We start from the raw sequence: 23721 nt of genomic DNA on the forward strand, positions 1-23721 counted from the left end.
TTCAAATGTGTCACTTATTAAGTTCTGAGACTAAGCCTAAGTACTTTAGGTTAATGGAATCGACACATTTTCCTAAGAATGACCACTACTCTCACTGTGGTCAACTATGTAAGTCATATCTGATTGACTTAGAGGATCCGCAATTATTTAGGTTATTACTTCGTGATTCTAAGTTCGTATTTGAGTTTTTACAGACTCTAAGACCTAGTGATTCGGATCCCATCTATGAAGAAACGCAACCAATGAAAATATTCTATCAAGATCCTTTCATAGAACCTGAACCTGAACCACAATGGGACATAGGTATCTTCATCAGGAAACTAGATAAGGGTATGCAGTACATGTTCACTTTCTTGGGTTATTGTAGTTTCCTTTGGTCAGCTCTATTTAGTTTTGAAGACCCACAGTTATTTCGACTGTTACTTTATGGTTCGAGTTAACTAATCCTTTCCTAAGTCTGGCTGAAGACTTTAAACTTAGCACTTCTTGGGAGGTAACCCAATCTCACGCAACACGGTAATATCCTTCCTTAACTCTTTTACTTCAAATAGTAACCGTTTCTCCTTGTTCATGTTTTTAATTTTATCTTTAGAACATTGAGGACAATGTTAGATTTAAGTTTGGTGGTATTGGGAGAAACTTTTTAGTTGCGTAATAAATAAACTCCAGAGCCTAGAAATTTATGCGTATTTAGGATAGCACTAACCAATCTAAGTGGATGGAAACATTTTTGTTTTAGGAGTTGAGGAACCAATCTGACTAGATGGAAACATCTATAGAGTCTATTCATAAAAGCACAGAGCTCAGGTGTTAGAAATAACATGATAGTTTCGCCATATCTTGTCGAGTCCTTTTCACTTTCTATTTTTAGTTTTCTTTTATTTCAAGTGATTTGGTGGGGCACACGATTCAAGTTGTTACCTTTGCTAGGGTGAAATAGAGTGACTGAGTTACCTTTTCAAAAAAAAAAAAAAAGACCGGACCAGTTAGACCAATCGGAATAAGTATTAACACTTGGATAGCAATATGCGTGTGTTCTCCCTGTTTCCGTCGCCTAAGCAAGTGTGGAATGCAGGACCCGTGGGAACTATCGTGTAATCTGCTGACAAGAAGCATGCGCTTGGATCCAAAAGATCTATTCATGCCGTTAAGTTAAAAAAAAAAAATGATTATTGTTATGTATAGTCAACTGCTGGTTCCCTTGTATTTGCCAGTTTGTTGATCTAGATTTAAGTTATTGACCACTGGTTCCCTTGTATATGCCAGTGTGTTAATATTAGTCAGACCGGTATCTCAGTCATTTGGTTAGGTTCATCTTGGCAGAGGCCTTCAGACAGATATGGGAAACACCGTTCGCTTTTCAACCATCTACATTTTTCTTTTTCCATCTTCTTAATCTTTCCATGTGATTAGTCTGACTCCGAGTATGATGTCCATCATGAAACTATCTTAGTAGAGCTCTGTCACTTATATGAATTTTAGTATGCTTGAGTGCAAACTCGTATACAGCAATTGGAATTTCGCGTCAGGGTACTTCCTCATGTAATTAATAAGTATACCAACCAAGGAGGTTCTTTAGTGCTTTCCAAGGTTTTGCGTAGATAGCTAGGGTCTGGAGTATTGGTTTTTGTGGGTACACCTCTGATAAACCCACCCGAGATTAACTCGGTCACTTTTCAAGAATAAATTTTGCTCGAGGACTAGCAAATAATAAGTTTGGGGGTATTTGATAGACACATTTTTGTGTCCAATTTGTTCTCAATACTATACATTGTTGGCACTCGATTTTGTACTAATTTTGTTATTTTATGTATTTGTAGGTATTTTTTGGAAATAAATATTTTAAGAAAATTCGGCTCGAAAAGTTGATTTTGGCACCCAGAGGACAAGTGTTATTCGGACTCTCGCTTTTGGATAAGGGGCGACCTTCTTTCAAAATTCAAAATTTGTTTTGGCGGGAAAATTCTTTCCTTTACTGGCAGATTTTCAATTCGACATTTGAAGGGTTTTAACGAGATTAAAGAGATGCGACTTAATGGGTATATGTGATATGAGTATATGAAGATATTATGGTGGTTGGGATCGATCAAATTTGTCCAGAAAATCAATTCCCCAAAACATAGAAAAGAATATCGTCTCATTTTGGAAAGAAAATCACGTAAAAGATGTTGCATGTTTGTGTAGTTAAGCCCAGATATTCTCCTAGGATGCGTATCAATCAGTTTATGAAGATTTCCAAGACAATTAACGTACACAGAGGAAGAAATAAGAAATTATTCTCAAAAATATTTTTCTTCATTGTGAAGATTTTTGAGGAGTTATGGCGAGATTCAATGAGGCTTAGGTGTATAAATAGGTTGCTACTATCACAGGGAAGGGCTGTCGAGAGTGGGAGTCGAAAGGAGGGCCAGAGAAGCAGAAATCAGAGTTTTCAGAACTCTGTTGCTGCTGCTGCTGCTGCCCGTGAAGAACAAGGAATCGGCCACGGTTCCTTCATCCATTTGCAAATGTTTCTTCAACTGCTCTGCAACGTTTATCTTCATCGCAACAGTTTCTTCATCATATTTTGCAACAGAGAAGTAAACCACAGCATTTAATTTTCCGTCACCATTTGTTTCTCTGTAACAGTCCAACATCGTCTTCGCAACAGAAACTGCTGTTGCGATTTCTCTGTTGCATGTTTACTCAATTGTAATCAACTTTGGAGCAATAATAAAACATTTTGAGATTATGATTAATATGAGGAGCTAAACCCAATATTGGGACGACGGAGGGAGTCTATTTTCGTCATTGTGGTAAATTTAATTTTCTTTTTATGACTTTTGCACTGATTAAAATTGAAAAATGATTTTAATTAATTAGTTATCATTTTATTTGATGCGGCATGCTTGCTTAAATGTTTGATGTCCCATGCTTACGATTTATAACTAATATTCTGAGAATCTATTTTGGCAAAATAAGAGTCCATATATTTATGTTTTGAGCAGTAATTGTTAAGAATAAATAAAATATACCACATGCATGAAGAATTGGCCAAGTCCTTAGTCCCAATACCTCTCGAACATCTTGTGACAAATTTGTACATATATTTTCGTTTTAAAATCTATTCAAGTCCGAGCAACGAACTTTTACTTACCTCTTGAAAAACTATAACAAAATGGCGCCGCCGACCGGACTTATATAGATTGATTTATTTTTTTTAGGTTTATTATTATTTTATTTTTTAGAATTGTTTGTTCCCTTTTACGTTTCTTTTTGTCTTTATTTTGCAGGTTCAAAGTGAAAACTAAGGACTTGGAGAGGAAAAATCTTAAAGCGAAAAGCGAAAAGAGAAGAAAAAAAGGACAATTTTAGGATTTAATTTTTAATTTTTTTTTTTAGAGTGTGTGAGGAAAACTGTAATTTTTTTTTCTTTATTTATTTATTTGGACTTTGGACTGGACTCTTGGACTTTGTTATTATTTTTTTTAACCCTACGGAAGGGTATTATTATTAAAAAAAAAAAAAATAATACTGTGTGCAGGGAAGGACGACGATTACTATATCGTCTCGGCCCCTCGGGTTCGTACACGGCATAGGAGTCGTGGCCCGAGTCGACGACAACGGTTCATCGCCCGTCTGGTACGGGAGGTAAGTCCAATCGAAACACCCGCGAATCTTCTGCAAGCGGGTTACTGTCTGCCTTAAGGTGATAATTGTTTGAGGACGAACCGGACTGTCTTTATTTTCCTAGTAAAGGGCAAGGCCTGGCCTAAACAAGATAAGGGTTCGGATTTCATCACCGTTCCCTTCTTGCCCGCCTTAGGAAAACGAAACCTAACGCGAACCCAAGCTTAAAATTTGGAATAGAACGAGACCGATAGGGTAACGAGCTTAATAGGAAACTCGTTCGAAAAATATTGGTTGCTCTTTAAGCACACTCCAAAGTTCATGATGGTTTCTGTGGTTGAATGCGTGACTGCGCCGCCTTGTGATAGCGGTGAGGCCTTGGGTATCAAAGCTCCACTGAGCTTCCCTCGCCTCAATTCAACTTACTTTGACTCGGATTGATTCCAGAGGGGTTTGCTCAAATTGCAACGAATTCCCTTTCGAAAGATAGAAGCTGGTCTAGAAACAATCTAAGTGGAGCCATCATGCTTTTTGTTTGCTAGAAATCTTTAGGTTTGCTTTGGTGGAGTCGAGTCGGCCTTGTTTGTGATTGTATAGAATCCCTCTGTAGTTTATATTTCTTCGGTGATGAATCCTTTTGAGGAGACGCCACCTGCGATGACGTTGCGAGAATATATGTCTAGAAATTCTCGTTATCAAGAGACGTCTTCGGAAATGACTCTTGGTGAATATATGCGTGGGCAGCGATATATGGATACTCCAACTTTTATTGAGGAATCACCTCTAACGATCTATGAGAAATATTATAAACATAGACCATGTAGTTTGGAACAAAGATTGAGAATTCTTGAATTTCAAAAATTGTATCATGATGATGAGGATAGTGATGATGAAGAATCTGAAATATGTGGGAATAGTGATCAGGAATTTGTTACCCCAGTTGAGCCTTATAATGATTATATTATTTCTGATTCAGATCCTAATAATTTTAAAAATTATTCACCTATTCAAAAGGACGAGGATTTGACTAGAGATACCCCCGTTTCAGACGATGTAGTATGTCCTGTTTACGAAACCGATGATGGTTTAGAGGAACCAGTTTATCTTGAGATCGAGTCAAACGATTTAGAAACAATAGTCTTAGATGAACTCGTAGAGATTAGCGAGGATGAACCTGACTTAGAAAAATCAATTGCCGACCTAGAAATTAGGGAGGTTATGACTAGTCTATCTAGAGACGCCGAAAACTCTAAGTTTGGGGGTGAGTATCATTCTCCATGTGCTTTAACTCTTAGTAAGGTCCCTCACTTGGGACTTGACATCAATGCCTCAACCATCTTACAAGATTATCTTCATAATCGTTTTCCAGAACCTAATGATATCCAACAAGAGTCTCAAATGTTAGAAACCCATCCTCTGGTTGATGTGGTTAACCCATGCAATAATACCAAGATTGATTTTGTTTTCCCACCAAATAGTTTTCTTCCAATTGTGGGAACGTATAGATTTCAAATGTGTCACTTATTAAGTTCTGAGACTAAGCCTAAGTACTTTAGGTTAATGGAATCGACACATTTTCCTAAGAATGACCACTACTCTCACTGTGGTCAACTATGTAAGTCATATCTGATTGACTTAGAGGATCCGCAATTATTTAGGTTATTACTTCGTGATTCTAAGTTCGTATTTGAGTTTTTACAGACTCTAAGACCTAGTGATTCGGATCCCATCTATGAAGAAACGCAGCCAATGAAAATATTCTATCAAGATCCTTTCATAGAACCTGAACCTGAACCACAATGGGACATAGGTATCTTCATCAGGAAACTAGATAAGGGTATGCAGTACATGTTCACTTTCTTGGGTTATTGTAGTTTCCTTTGGTCAGCTCTATTTAGTTTTGAAGACCCACAGTTATTTCGACTGTTACTTTATGGTTCGAGTTGACTAATCCTTTCCTAAGTCTGGCTGAAGGCTTTAAACTTAGCACTTCTTGGGAGGTAACCCAATCTCACGCAACACGGTAATATCCTTCCTTAACTCTTTTACTTCAAATAGTAACCGTTTCTCCTTGTTCATGTTTTTAATTTTATCTTTAGAACATTGAGGACAATGTTAGATTTAAGTTTGGTGGTATTGGGAGAAACTTTTTAGTTGCGTAATAAATAAACTCCAGAGCCTAGAAATTTATGCGTATTTAGGATAGCACTAACCAATCTAAGTGGATGGAAACATTTTTGTTTTAGGAGTTGAGGAACCAATCTGACTAGATGGAAACATCTATAGAGTCTATTCATAAAAGCACAGAGCTCAGGTGTTAGAAATAACATGATAGTTTCGCCATATCTTGTCGAGTCCTTTTCACTTTCTATTTTTAGTTTTCTTTTATTTCAAGTGATTTGGTGGGGCACACGATTCAAGTTGTTACCTTTGCTAGGGTGAAATAGAGTGACTGAGTTACCTTTTCAAAAAAAAAAAAAAAGACCGGACCAGTTAGACCAATCGGAATAAGTATTAACACTTGGATAGCAATATGCGTGTGTTCTCCCTGTTTCCGTCGCCTAAGCAAGTGTGGAATGCAGGACCCGTGGGAACTATCGTGTAATCTGCTGACAAGAAGCATGCGCTTGGATCCAAAAGATCTATTCATGCCGTTAAGTTAAAAAAAAAAATGATTATTGTTATGTGTAGTCAACTGCTGGTTCCCTTGTATTTGCCAGTTTGTTGATCTAGATTTAAGTTATTGACCACTGGTTCCCTTGTATATGCCAGTGTGTTAATATTAGTCAGACCGGTATCTCAGTCATTTAGGTTAGGTTCATCTTGGCAGAGGCCTTCAGACAGATATGGGAAACACCGTTCGCTTTTCAACCATCTACATTTTTCTTTTTCCATCTTCTTAATCTTTCCATGTGATTAGTCTGACTCCGAGTATGATGTCCATCGTGAAACTATCTTAGTAGAGTTCTGTCACTTATATGAATTTTAGTATGCTTGAGTGCAAACTCGTATACAGCAATTGGAATTTCGCGTCAGGGTACTTCCTCTTGTAATTAATAAGTATACCAACCAAGGAGGTTCTTTAGTGCTTTCCAAGGTTTTGCGTAGATAGCTAGGGTCTGGAGTATTGGTTTTTGTGGGTACACCTCTGATAAACCCACCCGAGATTAACTCGGTCACTTTTCAAGAATAAATTTTGCTCGAGGACTAGCAAATAATAAGTTTGGGGGTATTTGATAGACACATTTTTGTGTCCAATTTGTTCTCAATATTATACATTGTTGGCACTCGATTTTGTACTAATTTTGTTATTTTATGTATTTGTAGGTATTTTTTGGAAATAAATATTTTAAGAAAATTCGGCTCGAAAAGTTGATTTTGGCACCCGGAGGACAAGTGTTATTCGGACTCTCGCTTTTGGATAAGGGGCGACCACTGGATAAGGGGCGACCTTCTTTCAAAATTCAAAATTTGTTTTGGCGGGAAAATTCTTTCCTTTACTGGCAGATTTTCAATTCGACATTTGAAGGTGTTTTAACGAGATTAAAGAGATGAGACTTAATGGGTATATGTGATATGAGTATATGAAGATATTATGGTGGTTGGGATCGATCAAATTTGTCCAGAAAATCAATTCCCAATCAAAACAGAGAAAAGAATATCGTCTCATTTTTGGAAAGAAAATCACGTAAAAGATGTTGCATGTTTGTGTAGTTAAGCCCAGATATTCTCCTAGGATGCGTATCAATCAGTTTATGAAGATTTACAAGACAATTAACGTACACAGAGGAAGAAATAAGAAATTATTCTCAAAAATATTTTTTCTTCATTGTGAAGATTTTTGAGGAGTTATGGCGAGATTCAATGAGGCTTAGGTGTATAAATAGGTTTCTACTATCACAGGGAAGGGATGTCGAGAGTTGGGAGTCGAAAGGAGGGCCAGAGGAGCAGAAATCAGAGTTTTCAGAACTCTGTTGCTGCTGCTGCTGCTGCCCGTGAAGAACAAGGAATCGGCCACGGTTCCTTCATCCATTTGCAACTGTTTCTTCAACTGCTCTGCAACGTTTATCTTCATCGCAACAGTTTCTTCATCATATTTTGCAACAGAGAAGTAAACCACAGCATTTAGTTTTCCGTCACCATTTGTTTCTCTGTAACAGTCCAACATCGTCTTCGCAACAGAAACTGCTGTTGCGATTTCTCTGTTGCATTGTTTACTCAATTGTAATCAACTTTGGAGCAATAATAAAACATTTTGAGATTATGATTAATATGAGGAGCTAAACCCAATATTGGGACGACGGAGGGAGTCTATTTTCGTCATTGTGGTAAATTTAATTTATTCTTTTTATGACTTTTGCACTGATTAAAAATTGAAAAATGATTTTAATTAATTAGTTATCATTTTATTTGATGCGGCATGCTTGCTTAAATGTTTGATGTCCCATGCTTACGACTTATAACTAATATTCTGAGAATCTATTTTGGCAAAATAAGAGTCCATATATTTATGTTTTGAGCAGTAATTGTTAAGAATAAATAAAATATACCACATGCATGAAGAATTGGCCAATTCCTTAGTCCCAATACCTCTCGAACATCTTGTGACAAATTTGTACATATATTTTCGTTTTAAAATCTATTCAAGTCCGAGCAACGAACTTTTACTACCACTTTCAAAACTATAACAACAACCCTTTTGAAAATTTTATAAACCTTCTTCATATGGGTAAAGAAAACTTACATCTATCATCTTCGTTATATTGTGTTTAGTTTTTCCCAAACCTTCGTGATTCTCTCTGGTGTTTTTATTCGATCCTGTCAAATCCATCAAAACCTTAATTCCCAACCTATCTCGATTAGGTCTCCTCAAGTATTTTAGTAGATATACACCCTTATATACATGATTAGATTCAAGTAGAACCAAAAGATAATAAGAAATCCAGTTAGGCCATAGTTATATTGTAAATTCGGTGGATCTTGGTGAGACTTATGAAAACAGTGGGGTAAAAAATACACCACCAACTTTTTCTTAGACAATTTATATGGACAAACTCAACACAACTCCGAGAGTTCAACTCAATCAAGGAATAATATCTAGAGTGTATCTCTCTCTCTTTAAATTAGAACGTTTACAAAATCAAATCTGTGAACCTAATTACAAAAAGATTACTTGGGCGGTACCAAAGACCAATATCCAAGAATCAATCAAGTCGTATCCAAAAAACAAGGTCGGGTGTATCTACTATGATTGATTAACGCACAACCTGTGATATTTCAATTATAAAGATAAACAACATAATGTAGAAAAATAAATAACACAGACACCAGAAGTTTTGTTAACGAAGAAACCGCAAATGCAAAAAAAATAAATCCCGGGACCTAGTCCAGATTGAACATCAAACTGTATTAAGCCATTACAGACACAGGCTTACTACCAATTAACTTCGGACTGGAATGTAGTTGATCCCTAATAGAGTCTCCCGTTGATTAAGGTACAGTCGCCCTCATTACGCATCTTGAATCCCAGCAGGACTCCGCGCAATTGATTCCCTTAGCTGACGTCACACCAACTAAGAGTTGCTTCAACTCAATTGAAGACTTTAAACCAATCTGACTCCCATAGATTAAAATAACATGTGATTTCCTTTACGATTAAAAAAATATGATTAAGGTGATGAAAATCGATAGCAATAGACAGAGTCTAGCTAATTCAAAAAATTCGACTTATGCAACCCGAAGTGCAGCCTAGATTATTACTCAACTTGTGGAATCGACAAAATTTGAGACGACGAGAACTTTGATGATATCTATCTATATTAATCAAGTAAGCAGCTCAACAATCGATCAAGATCAGGATACTCTAGTTATCAAGAAAAGATAACTAGACCTGGCTTCATGAATCCCTATGAAGTCTTTATACTCGTTAAACCCTAAAAAGGTTAGGAAGAAGACGGCTCTAGTTACAACTAGGACACACCAAAATAGTGTCGGGATTCAAAAATCTTAGTTGCTTGAAGTTCCCCTTTTATAGACATTCAAAGCATAGGTTGCTTTAGGTTTAATCTAAGATAGATCTGGAACCAAGCAATCAATATCCATCGTTAGATGAATCTTTGAATATGACTTACATAAACAAGATATACACTCTGGTTAGGTGAAACCGTAACCGGACCGTGTGTAAAGACTATGTTCAAGGTAGTTAGTCTAAACTAGCCAATTTGAACTTATAAGCTTAATATTCATTTCATAAACACTTAAGGCATAAACCTTGAGTCACAATCATGTGATCAAATAAGTCTAGTGTTTTTAGAGATTTGATTAAATGATAATTATATCGTAGAAATAATTTTATTTCATTTGAAAATAATCGACATGGTTAGTATATGTACAAATACAATTACCATATTCGTTCGTGAGTCAGGTTAGTCACAGTACGTGTACCGGTTTGTGAACTATTAAGCACAACCAAGTTCCAGAGTTCACAGAACTATTTTGGTATGCGTACCGGTATGTGTACCTTAAGACTATAACCGGCTCCGGAGTCCATAGAACTATTTTGGTATGCGTACTGGTATGGATACACAAACTGAGTTCCTGAACACAAAAAATTTCTGGTACGTGTACCGGTATGGATACCAAACTGGTTCTATAACCACAGTTCCTTTACGGTTTGCATTTAGGTATACTTACCGATCTGGTTCACGAGTTAAACAGATTTTTACATGGTGTTCATAAGGATATGCCTACCGCAAATCTGCTAGTCAACATATAGCTACTCTGCTACATGTACGAGTACATGTAATACTGCTTCAGACTTATAACAGTTTTCCCAGTTTGTAAGACTGATAACACTGTCTTATATCCAAATCAATAGTAGTTCTATATTTCTCTCTAAATCTATTTAAAACATTCCCGAATAACATCAATGACACATATCACTGTTCCAGGTTATTTTCGAATGACAACTTGAATCATGATTTTGATTGCGAACAATAACTTGCCATTAACCGAAATTCATCAAGTATGAGTAAATGTTTATTAATCTTAGTCATTATATTTCGATAAGTCCCTTAACTTGGTACTTATATCTCGACTCGAAATTCTTGAATATGCATGATAGTCTAATTAGTTACGCGACGACGTCTCAAGGATAGAAAAGTGAATATAACTTGAGAAATAGGTGGTTTAGTCTTCACTTACCTTTTTTTTTGATGAAGTTCTCCAAAAGCTTCGGTTTATTTTCGCCTCAAATGGTAGAACACAATGATGAATGTCGTGATGTTCATTTCTCAACTACATTTTTATCATAGTTCGAGACTTAACCAACTGTAGAGTAGAAATCAAGATATAGTTTTGGAAACTAAATTTGACAACAAGCTTGAGATAGAAACACTTGTGAGTTCGATCGAGCAATTCTCTAACAACCAAATACCAATTACCACCGACTTCGTGCTCACACAGAATTTAGCTGAGAGATGATTGATTCATGATTCATTTACATTGTTTCATAGGTTACTAACGCCTTCCCACTATATTTTCAATCAGAACTTAATCACCCAAATTAAAATTTTCTAGTAACTCAAAGGGCTTAGTGATCAATAACATCCCTTTGGCTTTGTAATCAGTATACATCGTACCTGTAAAAAGTGCGTGCTAGGAAAGATGATGAAGGCTGATTTTATTTACCCACTTCAATAAGTTTAATGATTTTATGAAAAGGTTGCGTTTAGTTTTTGGTGGGTTGTATTTAGTCATTTCCTTTCATATTTTCTTCATCCTTATACTTGTAGTTGCGACATTATTTTTAGATTACAATGGCATCATCTTTCATTTTAAGGACTAACTAATGGTTTTGTGGACTAATTACTAATTGGGCCATACATGTTGTACCAAATTGATGGAAAATTAAGAACTCCCAAATTAGCATCAAACAACACTTTCAAACCATCAATAACATCAGAAAAACTCTTTGAGCAACTCAATAGGGTATAGTTAGGGGTGAGTATTTGGTATTGAAGCCGTGAATTCAATCCATCAAACCTTTTTTTTATGGCTCGGTGTCCAGCCCTTACATTAATGGACGAACGTGGTTGTATGATACGATGAATTTTGGATTGAGTGCGGGTGTCGATATGGAATTTTCGTAAAAGTACGAGGTTATTATATTATTTACATATGATCATTATATACTCATCTCATTTCCTCAACATTTACTTCTAATGAATTTTTAAAGCTTGTTATAAGGCCTTATTTCTTGGTAATACATTGTTACGTAGGTTTTATCGGAATTATTAGAGCATTATGCGGTTGAACCCACTAAGCGTTGATATGTCAAGTTTGGTTGTCATATTCTAGTATGAAAACTCAATTAGAGTCGCTTGATTAAATGTACTAGAATCAACTTTGTTTAGGTTAGACTAAAAAGTCTAGGAATGTTGAGACATACAATCATTACCTTGAAGACCTCAAGATCGTGAAGACATATCGACTACAGTGAAGACATCATCCTTCCACTTGAGATTAGTGATACTGAATTGAATTATTTATGTTCCTATCGTTACTTTCAAGTCGTTTAAGATTGAAATCATAACATGCGAGGTTATATTTAATACTCTAGTATTAGACTTTGTCATTTTATTATGATCTAAGTGTCAAGGAAGAATATTTGATTATGAAGTATAACGTTTATCTTTTGAAATTCGTAGATGCGAAATCGACCTAATCTATGTAACTTGTTACTTGATTGTGTATTGAATATAGGGGTGATGTCCTAGGAAACTATGTCTATTTACATATGTTTAAAATAAGTATATATCATATACGAAACTTGTTTCGGTAATCGAAAAGAAATCAATAGGCGTTTTGGTTTGGTTTTCAATGAAGATCCACTTGATGACCAATTCGAACTAGGTAAGAACTTTGGTAGAACCGATCCCTACCTATATTTGTGGACTTGGTAGAACCGATCTTAATCTATGTTAGGAGTCATGGTAAAACCGATTCCAAGAGAAAAATCGATTTCCAACATCCACATATTACTTACGGTTTTGTATGAGTTTGGAATTAGGGTTTGCTAACTAGGAAAGTTCCAGATGTCGACATAATTTTAACATGTGTATAATTCTTCAAAGATATTCCTTGATATTGAAGGTGATCCCAAACCGAAATATTGAGAATCTTTTAAATATGATTTTCGATTATAAGTTTTTTATTTTTCAGAAATAAAAACTTATCTCTTAGAAAATTATATTAGTTAAGTGCTAAAATGATATTTGATGGTATTTTCAATTGAGTTGTAGTAGTGGTAAGTAATGGTTCGTTCAAGACTTGTGAAAGAAGCTTTTTTAGACTTAATTTTTATAAATAAAAATAAAAAACTCGAATAAAAAGTGTTGTGAGAATTATGGAGAGACTGGGGCTAGGATTCCGCTATTTACCAATTCCAAAGCGATACTAATTATAATCATGCAATTTCACACGTTCAATTTGATTCTCAACTATTGCAAAAGTAGATTTTTAGAAACAACAAATGTTATTCCAAAGCATGAGACATCAAAATCGTAGGCTAAGCATGTTCCATCAAAAGATAATACAATTGTTTAACAAAAATCATAAAATCTATTTTCAATCTAGGAAAATAATCATAAATAAAAATTGCACAAATTAAATAATTAAGAATTACCACTTTTTCACTGGAAAGATAGCATCCTCCGTCGCCCCAAGGATTGGGTCTAGCTCATCATGATGAAAATACGCTCAAAATTCATTTATATGACTAACATGGGTTTTCAACTCGGAAATAGCCTGAGAGTTAGCCTGACCTATTCTCTTATTTTCTTCTAAACCTTGAGCAACAGATTGCTGAAACTGCACAGTGTTACGAGTTAACAAAGCAAGAGACTCTTTTAAACTCATAATCTTCTTATACGAAGGGTTCTGAAACTGTGTCGGAGCTGAAGGATTCTTAGTATAGCCAAAACCTGGGGGAATTTGAGATTTACTAGACTGACCCTGATTCTGGTCCTTATACCAAGAAAGGTTGGGATGGTTTCTCCATCCATGGTTATAGGTTTCTGAATATGGGTCAAACTTCTGACGGTTATCGAATCTATTGTTGTTATAAAGAGTATTGGCTTGCTCCTCAACAGTATGGACTTCCCAAAAAGGCTCTATTCTACCACTATTACCACTATAATGACCTAATTCTAAGGCTTCTAACCTTTTGTCTATGGATGCTATTTTAGCATCTGACTCATAATATCCTTCTACCCTATTGACATTTCCTCTAATTAGAAGAATTTTTTTCTGGGGTTCCCTACTATTTTCCCATTGTTGGGTATTATCGGCGATTTCATTCAAAAATGTCATCGCCTCATCAACAGTTTTATTTTCAAACCCACCTGTGCATAAGGACTCAACCATGGTTGTTGTTGAATAATCTAAACCCTCGTAGAGGATCTGAACTAACCTAACCATCTCTAAACCATGATGAAGACATTGAGATATTAAGTCATTGAACCTTTCTAAATACCTATATAAAGATTCTCCCTCTTGTTGAGCAAAAGTACAGATTTATGTCCTAATAGACGATGTTTGGTGCCTTGGGAAAAACTTCTGTATAAAGGTAGATGTAAGTTGGTCATAGGTTTCAATTGACTCAGAAGCCAAACTATACAGCCAAGATTTGTCTTTATCTTTTAAGGAAAAGGGGAATAACCTAAGTTTCAACGCATCATCACGAAGGTTTTTAATTTTCAGAGTACTACAAACTTCCTCAAATTCCCTAACATGAAAATAGGGGTTCTCATTCTATTTTCCTAAAAAGATTGGCAGCATCTGTAAAGTCCCAGGTTTGAGTTCATAATTTGCCTCGGTTTCAGCTAACTTGATACAAGACGGACGAGAGGTCCTAGTTGGGTTTAATAAAGCTTTCAAAGTTGCCATTTCTGGCACTACCAAAGGACTAGGAGTACTTTCTTCACTAATTGTCAAGTTTTCAAAGATGAAATTTCCAAAGACAGAGCTCTCAAAAGAAGAGTCTTCGAGCTCCCCGCCTTCACAAGAAGAACTACTAGGTTTATCACTAATCAAACGACCTAGAGTGTTCCTTTTACAAGACCGCTCTTTAATAACCTTGGGCATACACTAGAAAAACAAAAGAAAAAGAAAGAAATCCTAAAAGGAAGGGAAGTTCTATGCAAACACAGACAAGGCTGACTCCACCACAACAAACCTACTGATCTCTAGCAAACAAAAAGCATGATGGATCCACTTAGATTGTTTCTAGACCAGCTTCTAATCCTTCGAAAAGGAATTCGTTACAATTTAAGCAAACCCTCTGGAAGCAATCCGAGTTTAAGTAAGTTGAATCGAGACGAGGGAAGCTTAGTGGAACTTTGATACCCAAGGCCTCACCGGCGTTACAAGGCGGCGTATTCAACTCACAGAAACCATGAACTTTGAGGCATGCTTAAAAGAGTAACCAATATTTTTCTAATGACTTTCCTATTAAGCTCGTTACCCTATAGGTCTCGTTCTAGTCAAATTTTAGGCTTAGGTTCGCGTTTGGTTTCGTTTTCCTAAGGAGGGCAAGAAGGGAACGGTGATGAAATCCGAACCCCTATGTTGTATGGCCAGTCCTTGATCTTTAGTAGGAAATTAAAGCAGTCGTTTTCAAATCCTCAGCATATATGCAAACGAAGGAATACAGTAACTCGCTGAGAGGGGATTCGCGAGTGTTTCGACAAACTTACCTCCCGTACCAGACGAGGGATGAACCTCTGAAGTCGACTCGGGCCACGACTCTTATGTCATGTACGAACCCGGGGGGACGAGGCGGTATCGTAATCGCCGTCCTTCTCTGCAAACAGTTTATATTCAAACCACCCTTCCGTAGGGTTTTAAACAAAAATAAAGTCCCAAAGTCCACAGTCCAAAAATATAGTGCAAATGAAAAAGATAATCTAAAAAATTGTCTCTCTCTCTCTTTTTTTTAATTAATTTTTATTCTTCTTTTCTTTCACTCCTTTCGCTTTGCTTTTACTTCAAATTTTTAAGTATTCACCAAAAACTTTGGCAAATTTTTCTTTCGCTTCAAACTCCAAAATATGTAAGGAAAAGACAAAAACTCAAAAACGTAAAGAAGAACAAATAAAATAAAAATGAAAAACAAATAAAAACCTAAAAAAAAATCTAAAAACTCTAGCCTAAAGACAAGTCCGCGTCGGCGGCGCCAAAAGAACGATAGAACAGTACTGTCGCTGATTCTGTAGCTCTCGACCCACGCCTGTGTGTCATTTCCACTGTTGAGAAACGACTGTTGTTGCGCGCCTTATGTTCTTGGTGTTCTTCACATCAGCAGAAATGGTGATTCTTCTGTAAATCGACTTTCACAGCTCTGTAATCTCCCCAAACTCTCAGTCCTCCTCTCTGTGATCCCAGAAGCCTATATATACAAATCTAACTGAGAATACATCCTCATAACTCCAAATAATTCCGGCAATAAAGGAAAATTATTCTCGAGAATAATTTCTCTTTTTTCTTCTCTGCATGCGATAACTTTTGCTGATTCTCCTTATTTACCTTGTGAGTGCTCCAATTTACAGCTAAACTTCTTAAAACATGAGTAGTACACGTCCCAAACTCGCTGTAACTCATATAGAACTTGTGAAGAACTCGTTTCCTCTGTTTGCTTCCATCCAACGATGCAACCCAACTTAGTCGAAACAACACATCCTACCACCCCTGTTAAATTGTAACAGGATGATTACAACTCACTAGGGTGATTAAGTCTCACTAAAACTCCCGGAAATTCTTCACTGAAACTCTCGGAAAAACATGTAGCTCTGTTTTCTTTACCACGGATTAGCTAGCCAAATTCAATCGAACCAAAGACCCATACCAAGCCTTTTAAGCTATATCAAGTTATCCCACAAAGTTCTATCCATTGAGTCTCCTTCTAACACGCCCAAATCTCGAAGCAGAAACTACCAGTTGGCTGCAACATATTCCCGCCAAATCTGAAAATTTGAACTGAAGAAGAAGGTGCCCCTTATCCAAATCCGCGGGTGACGAATATCAGGTGGGTGCCCCTTATCAATTGGGATGCCCCATATCCAAAGTAGGGGTCCGTATAGCAAATGTTCACCGGGGGTGCCCGAGCAACTTTTCGAGCCGAATTTTCCAAAAATGTTTATTTCCCAAAAATATCTACAAACACATAAAACACCATAATAAGTACGAAATCGAGTACCAACAATACAGAACATTGAGGACAAATTAGATACAAAAATGTGTCTATCAATATTAGATATTTTCTAATGAGAGATTTTAAAATTACAGGTTGGATATTAGTTGGAAATATGAAAACCTAAATCAAATACTTATTGCATATCTTGAGAATATTTTCGGTTTTGGAATTTCCTTGTTTTCCAAACAACCTTGTTCTAAAAATAGTTGAGTTTGCATTTCTTGCAAACTATCCTAAGAGCCATACAAACTTCATTCATGTTATTTCTGGTGTAGCCGTCTATCTGGAGAGGAATGTACCCTAATGAGGTGAAATCTCTTACGACTGCTCGTTTAATGAATTTTGTGGGATCAAGAAGCTCTACGAGTACCGTTGGTGGGAAACCAGATAATTGCATTGTTATTTTAGTTTTTGATTGTTGATTTGATTGACCAACGGTTGTTGAAACTTTGATTACACCTAGTTTGATTATTCTTGAGAGCTTTCTCTTCTGATATAAGGGTCACTCAAACTAGATCGAAGTATTTACGAGATCTTTAGAACTGTTTTTATATCTAAAGACAGCTTGTGATCATCCATTGTACACAGACTGCGTTCTGTGTGTGATCGAACATAAGTGGATTCAAGTTTGTGTTGTGCAGGTACAATAGAAGGTAACTGAATATTTGAGGACAAGAATATTTTTCTTATTGGTTTACATATCTTGTAATTTGCGCACACATCTTGATCGGCTGGGATCCGACTTATCTTTGATAAATATGAACATATTATCGTTTAGATCGACAACTATCATTTGGTAGTATTTTTCAATATCCAAATCTGATAGTTGTGAATCTGAATTTAAGTTACTGATTTGGATTGATCTTACCTGAAAAAGGAGTTTACTAGTTTAAACGGAAGAGCCTTTGTCAAAACTCAACGAATCTTTTTATTAAAATATTATTGGAGTAGTTACCAAACAACTTTGTTCCTTTACTGTTTAGACGACGATCATAAGGAGTTGAGTACTTAAGACTTTATATCGGTAAAGCAACTCAAGATAGTGATTCCTGTCTTGGGATTCACGTGCATTGACCAGACGGTTGTAAGCGCAGGGATACTGAGGGAACTAAGTAACTATGAGTAGATTACTTGGTCTCAACTGTACGAGGTTTGCTTTGTTCTTTGTATAGCGTCTTAATTCTGAAATTATTCAAAACTGGACTAGGTCCCGGTTTTTTCTGCGTTCGCGATTTCCTCGTAACAAAATCTTGTTGTGTGATTTACTTTTACTTTCTATAATTATAATTGTTTTATTATAATTTAAAGTAAATACACTAGTATATTAATCCTTATCACTTGACATTGATCCTATAGTCAACCAGTCTTGTATCTTAACTATTTCCAAGTGAATAACTTGTTGTTGTATTGTCTCAACTTTGTCCATAGATGATCACACATGCTATCTAACTTATAGGTTGAAACGAAAAAATTGTGGACTATAGTCTTTTATTTTCTTTTTTTTTTAAATTTTGTTAATCTATTTATTGTAATTTTGAAAAATTCACTAGATCCAACCGTCTCCGCACATAGCTTTATTTTTTGCACCATGCTAAAGCCGGTCCAATCCGCTTGGAGAGACTTTTTTTTAGCTATGTTGGAGAGACTTTTTTTTAGCTTTTTACGGTGTGTTTTGTAATGAAAGTCTCTAGAAATTTCTTAAAACCATAAGTCATTGATTTCAAATTCCAAATCCAATAACAAGAAATTCCGAAGACTTTTAGAAAGTCACGATCCAATAACAGAAATTGTTTGAGATTTTGGAAAACTCTCTATTGAATAACAAGAGATTTCAGAGTTCTCTAAAATTCTTCAATATCTCCACAAATTTCAATTGACTAACCCCTGTTAGAGATCTACTAGTCAGGTTCTTAGTACCCCAAAATTGTTGCTTGTTTGCTTTGTTTGGCATATCTGGCTACATTGTATTATCGATTTCCCATTTCTCCTAGCGGGTTTCACTCTGCATAGCATCGAATTGGGCTCCTCATGCAGCTTGGCAAAACTTAGTTCTTGGGCTGGATTGAGTTCTTTCTGATTTAGACTTGTGCTTAGAATGTCTTTCATTATGGAAGATTATGAAATTCTTTATCGTTTAGTTTCTGACGTATAACTGGAGCTTAGCAATGACTAATGAAAATTTGTAGCCTAACTCCGAACACGAGACAGGTAGATGAACATTTTCCAAGTTAAACTTGGTCATATCTTGCGAGTGCAATAGCTCAACTTTCTTGCTGCAGTCGTAGTTGTGGGTTACTACACTCGCGGCAGCAAGTACCTCCCAGTTTGTTTTTTTTCTTTTCTTCTTTTCTTTTTTTTTTTAAAAACCAACCAATTTAAAAAAATTCTGTCCGGCCATTATATTGTTTGACAACTTTTATACATTTTGTTATCCCACTATCATATGGAAAAACATTTGACGGTAGATTCTATCTTGGAATGAGAAGAATTTTTGGTGTTGATACACGACCTGAAAGCAGTTTTTTGGGCCTAAACCAAATGGTCAGTTGGTAACCCTCTTTGTTTCCATCATGTTATCTAATCGTACGTGTAAGATCTGGGACATTTTTTTATAACACTAACGGGTACGTAGAACATTCACCTACGTATATGATGATGAAATAAAGCTTACATCACTCTTATGTTTACGCCAAATAGTTGTAGCTTTAACGTGAGAAACCCCAAGTCAACAGTAGAGGCGAGAACCGAGGATCTTGCCTGCAAGGTCTGTTTTGTATCTCTTTTGACTTATTCTTCACTGTTTTTATTCTTCTTCTTTACGATTTCTTCAGGTTTTTAGAAGATGATCCCACCAATAACCAATGGAGCTGAGGTATAGTTTTTTTTATTTATATAATCTTCGCGTTTTTCACTTCCAGTTGTTACTGATCGGTATTACCAAAGAATTTTTAATAAATCGAAACCTATTCGTCTTCACTGATCAATAATGCCTTTAGGGTTTAAGAATGTAAACTCTTCTAATGCTTCAAAGTTCAAACCTCATCCATGATGAAAAATGATAGACGTGATATGGCTTGGAACTGGGACGGGCCGAACTTAGTTTACACTTTTTTTCAGTGTAACTTACTTTTTACCATGTGTCTAGTTCTTACTTTTTTTTCCCTTCTTGAATCAACAGCTGCGGGGAAAAACAAGTGCCATGATAGTATGTTGGCTTCTAGGAAATGGCAGCCTTTTTGTTTGGAACAGCATGTTAAGCGCTGAAGATTACTACCTCTCTCATTGTTCCCGGTACATCTTGTTTCCTAACTTCTTGGCAACTGCTCTAGAGATTACTTGAGGTTCTTTTCATATACTGTATTTGTAAAATGGATGTGCAGTTGAAGTATAACATGTTTGTTATCTAGTGTTCCTTGATTTGGTTTCTTATTTTACGAAATTGTAGAGCACTTTGAACATTTACTGTTGTTTCTAATGGGTTTGTCTATGTGTTTGGGCTTTATCTATTCAACACCATTGATCAGTATTTCACTAGACTGATTATAATTTTCTCTTCCTCCGCAGCGCTATCATCCTACTAGGGTCTTCACACTTGTTTATGTTGTAATCACTCTAGGAACAAGCTCAATTCTAGCATACTACGAAGCAACAATAAACACAAGAAAGCGAAATCTAATTGGCTATCTTCTTTTATTTTTAAGTGCCCTAGCAATTCCAATTGTGAGTACTCTATTCTATTCTTCGCGTTTGTAATCAATCTATTTGTTCTTTATGGATTGGTCAGTTATGCCTACTCCGGTTATGTTTGGCGTGTTGTGTATAGTTAGACTTGGCTACTTCTGGGAATGGAGGCCTTGCGACATACATTGGCATATGTTGTATTGCCATCATTTTTGGACTGGGCGATGGGTGTGTTGAAGGTGGAATGATTGGGGATCTCTCCTTAATGTGCCCTGACTTCATACAGGTATAAGATGTTCCTATTTTTTATAATTGTGTAACTTTGCTTCTTTTTGTTTTCTGTCTTGCTGATGGAAATTCTTGCAGTCGTTCTTGGCTGGTGGGTCTGCATCAGGGGTTCTTACATCGGTTTTGCGGCTCAGTACCAAAGGAGTGTTTGAAAACTCGAAAAATGGTCTTCGCAAGGGAGCAAGTATGTACAATAGATTACACTTACTTTATTCTTACTGTCTATGAATAAAAGGAAAAGGCACAAACAATTTTGTTCCGATGTTTGTATGTTATGGCTGCAACCTGGCATTATTAAATTTTTATCAACAAATCTCTTAAATCTTAATGCAGTAATGTTCCTTGTGATCTCCGCACTTTTTGAGTTGCTATGTCTACTGCTCTATAGACTTGTCTTTGCAAAAATACCAATTGTCAGATATTATCGTTCAAAGGCGGCTTCAGAGGGATCAAAAACAGTTATGGCTGATTTAGCTGCTGCTGGTGTTAAAATGCAACAAAACGAAGTGGTACATCATTTGCATTTTGATCCAAAAGTGAATGAATAGCATTAGAAAAATGTTTGGCATTTTTCCAAAATAAGATTATGAGTTTTCTAATATTCTGCAGTCTGAAGAGGGTCCTCATGATGAACTAGAGCGGCTGAGCCATAAGCAGTTGCTTCTTGGAAACAAAGACTATGCAATCATTGCGTTTCTGGTAACTGTATTGACATTTTCAATTTTCCCTGGGTTCTTAGCAGAAGATACTGGGAAGCATGGCTTGGACACATGGTAATACCTTTAGTTTCTCTTCCGAGCATTTTCATTCTTTTGTCACTACAAATGGCAATTCGAAACTTATGGCCAAACAAAATAAACAGCAAAAACACTCGTTTACCAAATTGACAAATTGAACTTTTCATCATCTAGTTGATTAATCAACAACTTGGTCTATTTTCTGACGGTGAGCGGGTTTAAAATTTCAGGTGTGCACTTATTCTAATAGCAATGTACAATGTGTTGGATTTTCTCGCGAGGTACATTCCCCTAGTAGAAAGCTTGAAGTTAGAGTCGAGAAGAGGCCTTATGAGTGCGACCATTTTTCGTTTTGCATTTCTTCCAGCTTTCTATTTCACTGCTAAATATGGAGACTAAGGTTGGATGATACTTTTGACATCCTTATTAGGGTTATCCAATGGTTATATCGCTGTTTGCCTCTTTATTGTTGCACCCCAAGGTTATAAGGTTGGTCATGAGTTGTAAAATGTTGTGATTTAGCTTAAATATAAGAATCTATGTTTTTCTAGTTTGTTTTCATCAAATGACCAAAAAATGTGTTTGCAGGGGCCAGAGCAAAAGCTTTGGGGAATTTGCTTACAATTTGTGTTCTTGGAGGTCTGGTTGTCGGTATAGCACTTGATTGGCTGTGGCTTATTGGCAAGGGCTGGTAAAATTTAGTGGCCTTTTTATTCTGCTGCTTCTGTAGTGAATTCCTACCTATTCTAGATTAAACAGTTAACACTTTGTTTACAAGTTAAACTAATGTAAAGAAATCCCTAATGTAGGCATTAGAAAGACCCTAGTCTTTCTGTTGAGTTTTTAAATCAGTCCAGAGATTCACTGATCTGAATTTTACGAATGTAAAGAATACCCCTAATTTAAAAAATATTCACAGGTAATGAATGAATTGGTGTTATGGAGTCTTGTAATGGCTTCATTTACAAAGCACTGAATAAACCATTGTCTGATTTAGCCTAACTTTGGTGATGATTAATATCTTAATGTATTCTAAGTTGTGGAGTAACCTGAGTTTTTGTTGTAAGGAAACGGTGGATTTCTTAAATTGGGTCAACTTCCATATATAATATGGGTTGCCTAATGAACCATGGTTTCCTAGTATGAGTTGGTTTCCTAAACTAAGGAGGCAGATACTTGGGAACCAAGTTTGTGACTCCTATATAAGGAGGTCTAGGCTAAGTGTTTTAGTCAATGCAATCCTCAATGTAAATCTCGTAGAGATGTGAGGGATTCATCCCACCTATTTAGGTGGTTATGTGAGAGACCTAATGGTGGAAGGAGTACATCATTATGGTGTTTATGGGATACTTATCGATGTTGGAAGATATGTCGTTATGGAGTATTCATATGGAGATGTTGGTAAGACATATTGTTAAGGAGAAGATCATCTTGGTGGTGCTGGATTAGATTATTGGTGTTGAGATGAAGGCGTCCATGATAATCTACATCAGGGTGTGCAGAGAAGATCGTCTCGTTGTGGTAGATAATATGGTAAACATTATCTCGTATGGGTGAAGATGCTACTTTGGATCTTATAGGGTGCTTGTGAGAGTTCTTATGTTCGGTCACGTTGTGGTGAGTCGATGGATTGATTTAGTCAATCAGTTGTGTAATTCTCAGTGGTGATTCTATAATGAATAAAGAGGTCGTAGCCGTTTGGTGGATGTAGACAATATTACACACATTGTGTATATTGTTGAACCACGTTAAATCCGTGAGTACTTTACTTCTTGTTTCTTTATTTATGGCTTGCATATATGTGGTTCTCTTTCTCTTCTTCTTATCCTAGATCATAGGTTGGTTCATGGAGCAATCCGAGAGATCAAGTGTTTCTTTGTTTATGGCTTGCATCTATGTTTCCGCAAGATTAGCACATAGATGGCTTTGAACCCCAAAAATTGTTATCAGAACGATCCAATTGTCCCAACAATTGCTATAAGAGCATTAGGTTAGATACCAATTGCCCCAACAATTGGTATCAGAGCTATAGGTTGGGTACAAGATTTGAAGAGAAAGTTTTGGATTTTCTTGTTGGAAGAAAATTTTGAAGACGAAGGATTTGGTTTCATCAAGTATGTGAGGATTTGATGTTACAGCTTCCGAAGATGCAAA

General features: G+C 36.2%; 1 pseudogene; it reads left to right on the forward strand.

Moving 5' to 3' along the window:
* The first annotated feature begins 19689 nt into the window (after positions 1-19689).
* Positions 19690-22262, forward strand: LOC113301657 (annotated as a pseudogene).
* The last annotated feature ends 1459 nt before the right edge of the window (positions 22263-23721 follow it).

The sequence above is a fragment of the Papaver somniferum genome, chromosome 8 (assembly GCF_003573695.1).
Source record: "Papaver somniferum cultivar HN1 chromosome 8, ASM357369v1, whole genome shotgun sequence".
NCBI classification, from domain to species: domain Eukaryota; kingdom Viridiplantae; phylum Streptophyta; class Magnoliopsida; order Ranunculales; family Papaveraceae; genus Papaver; species Papaver somniferum.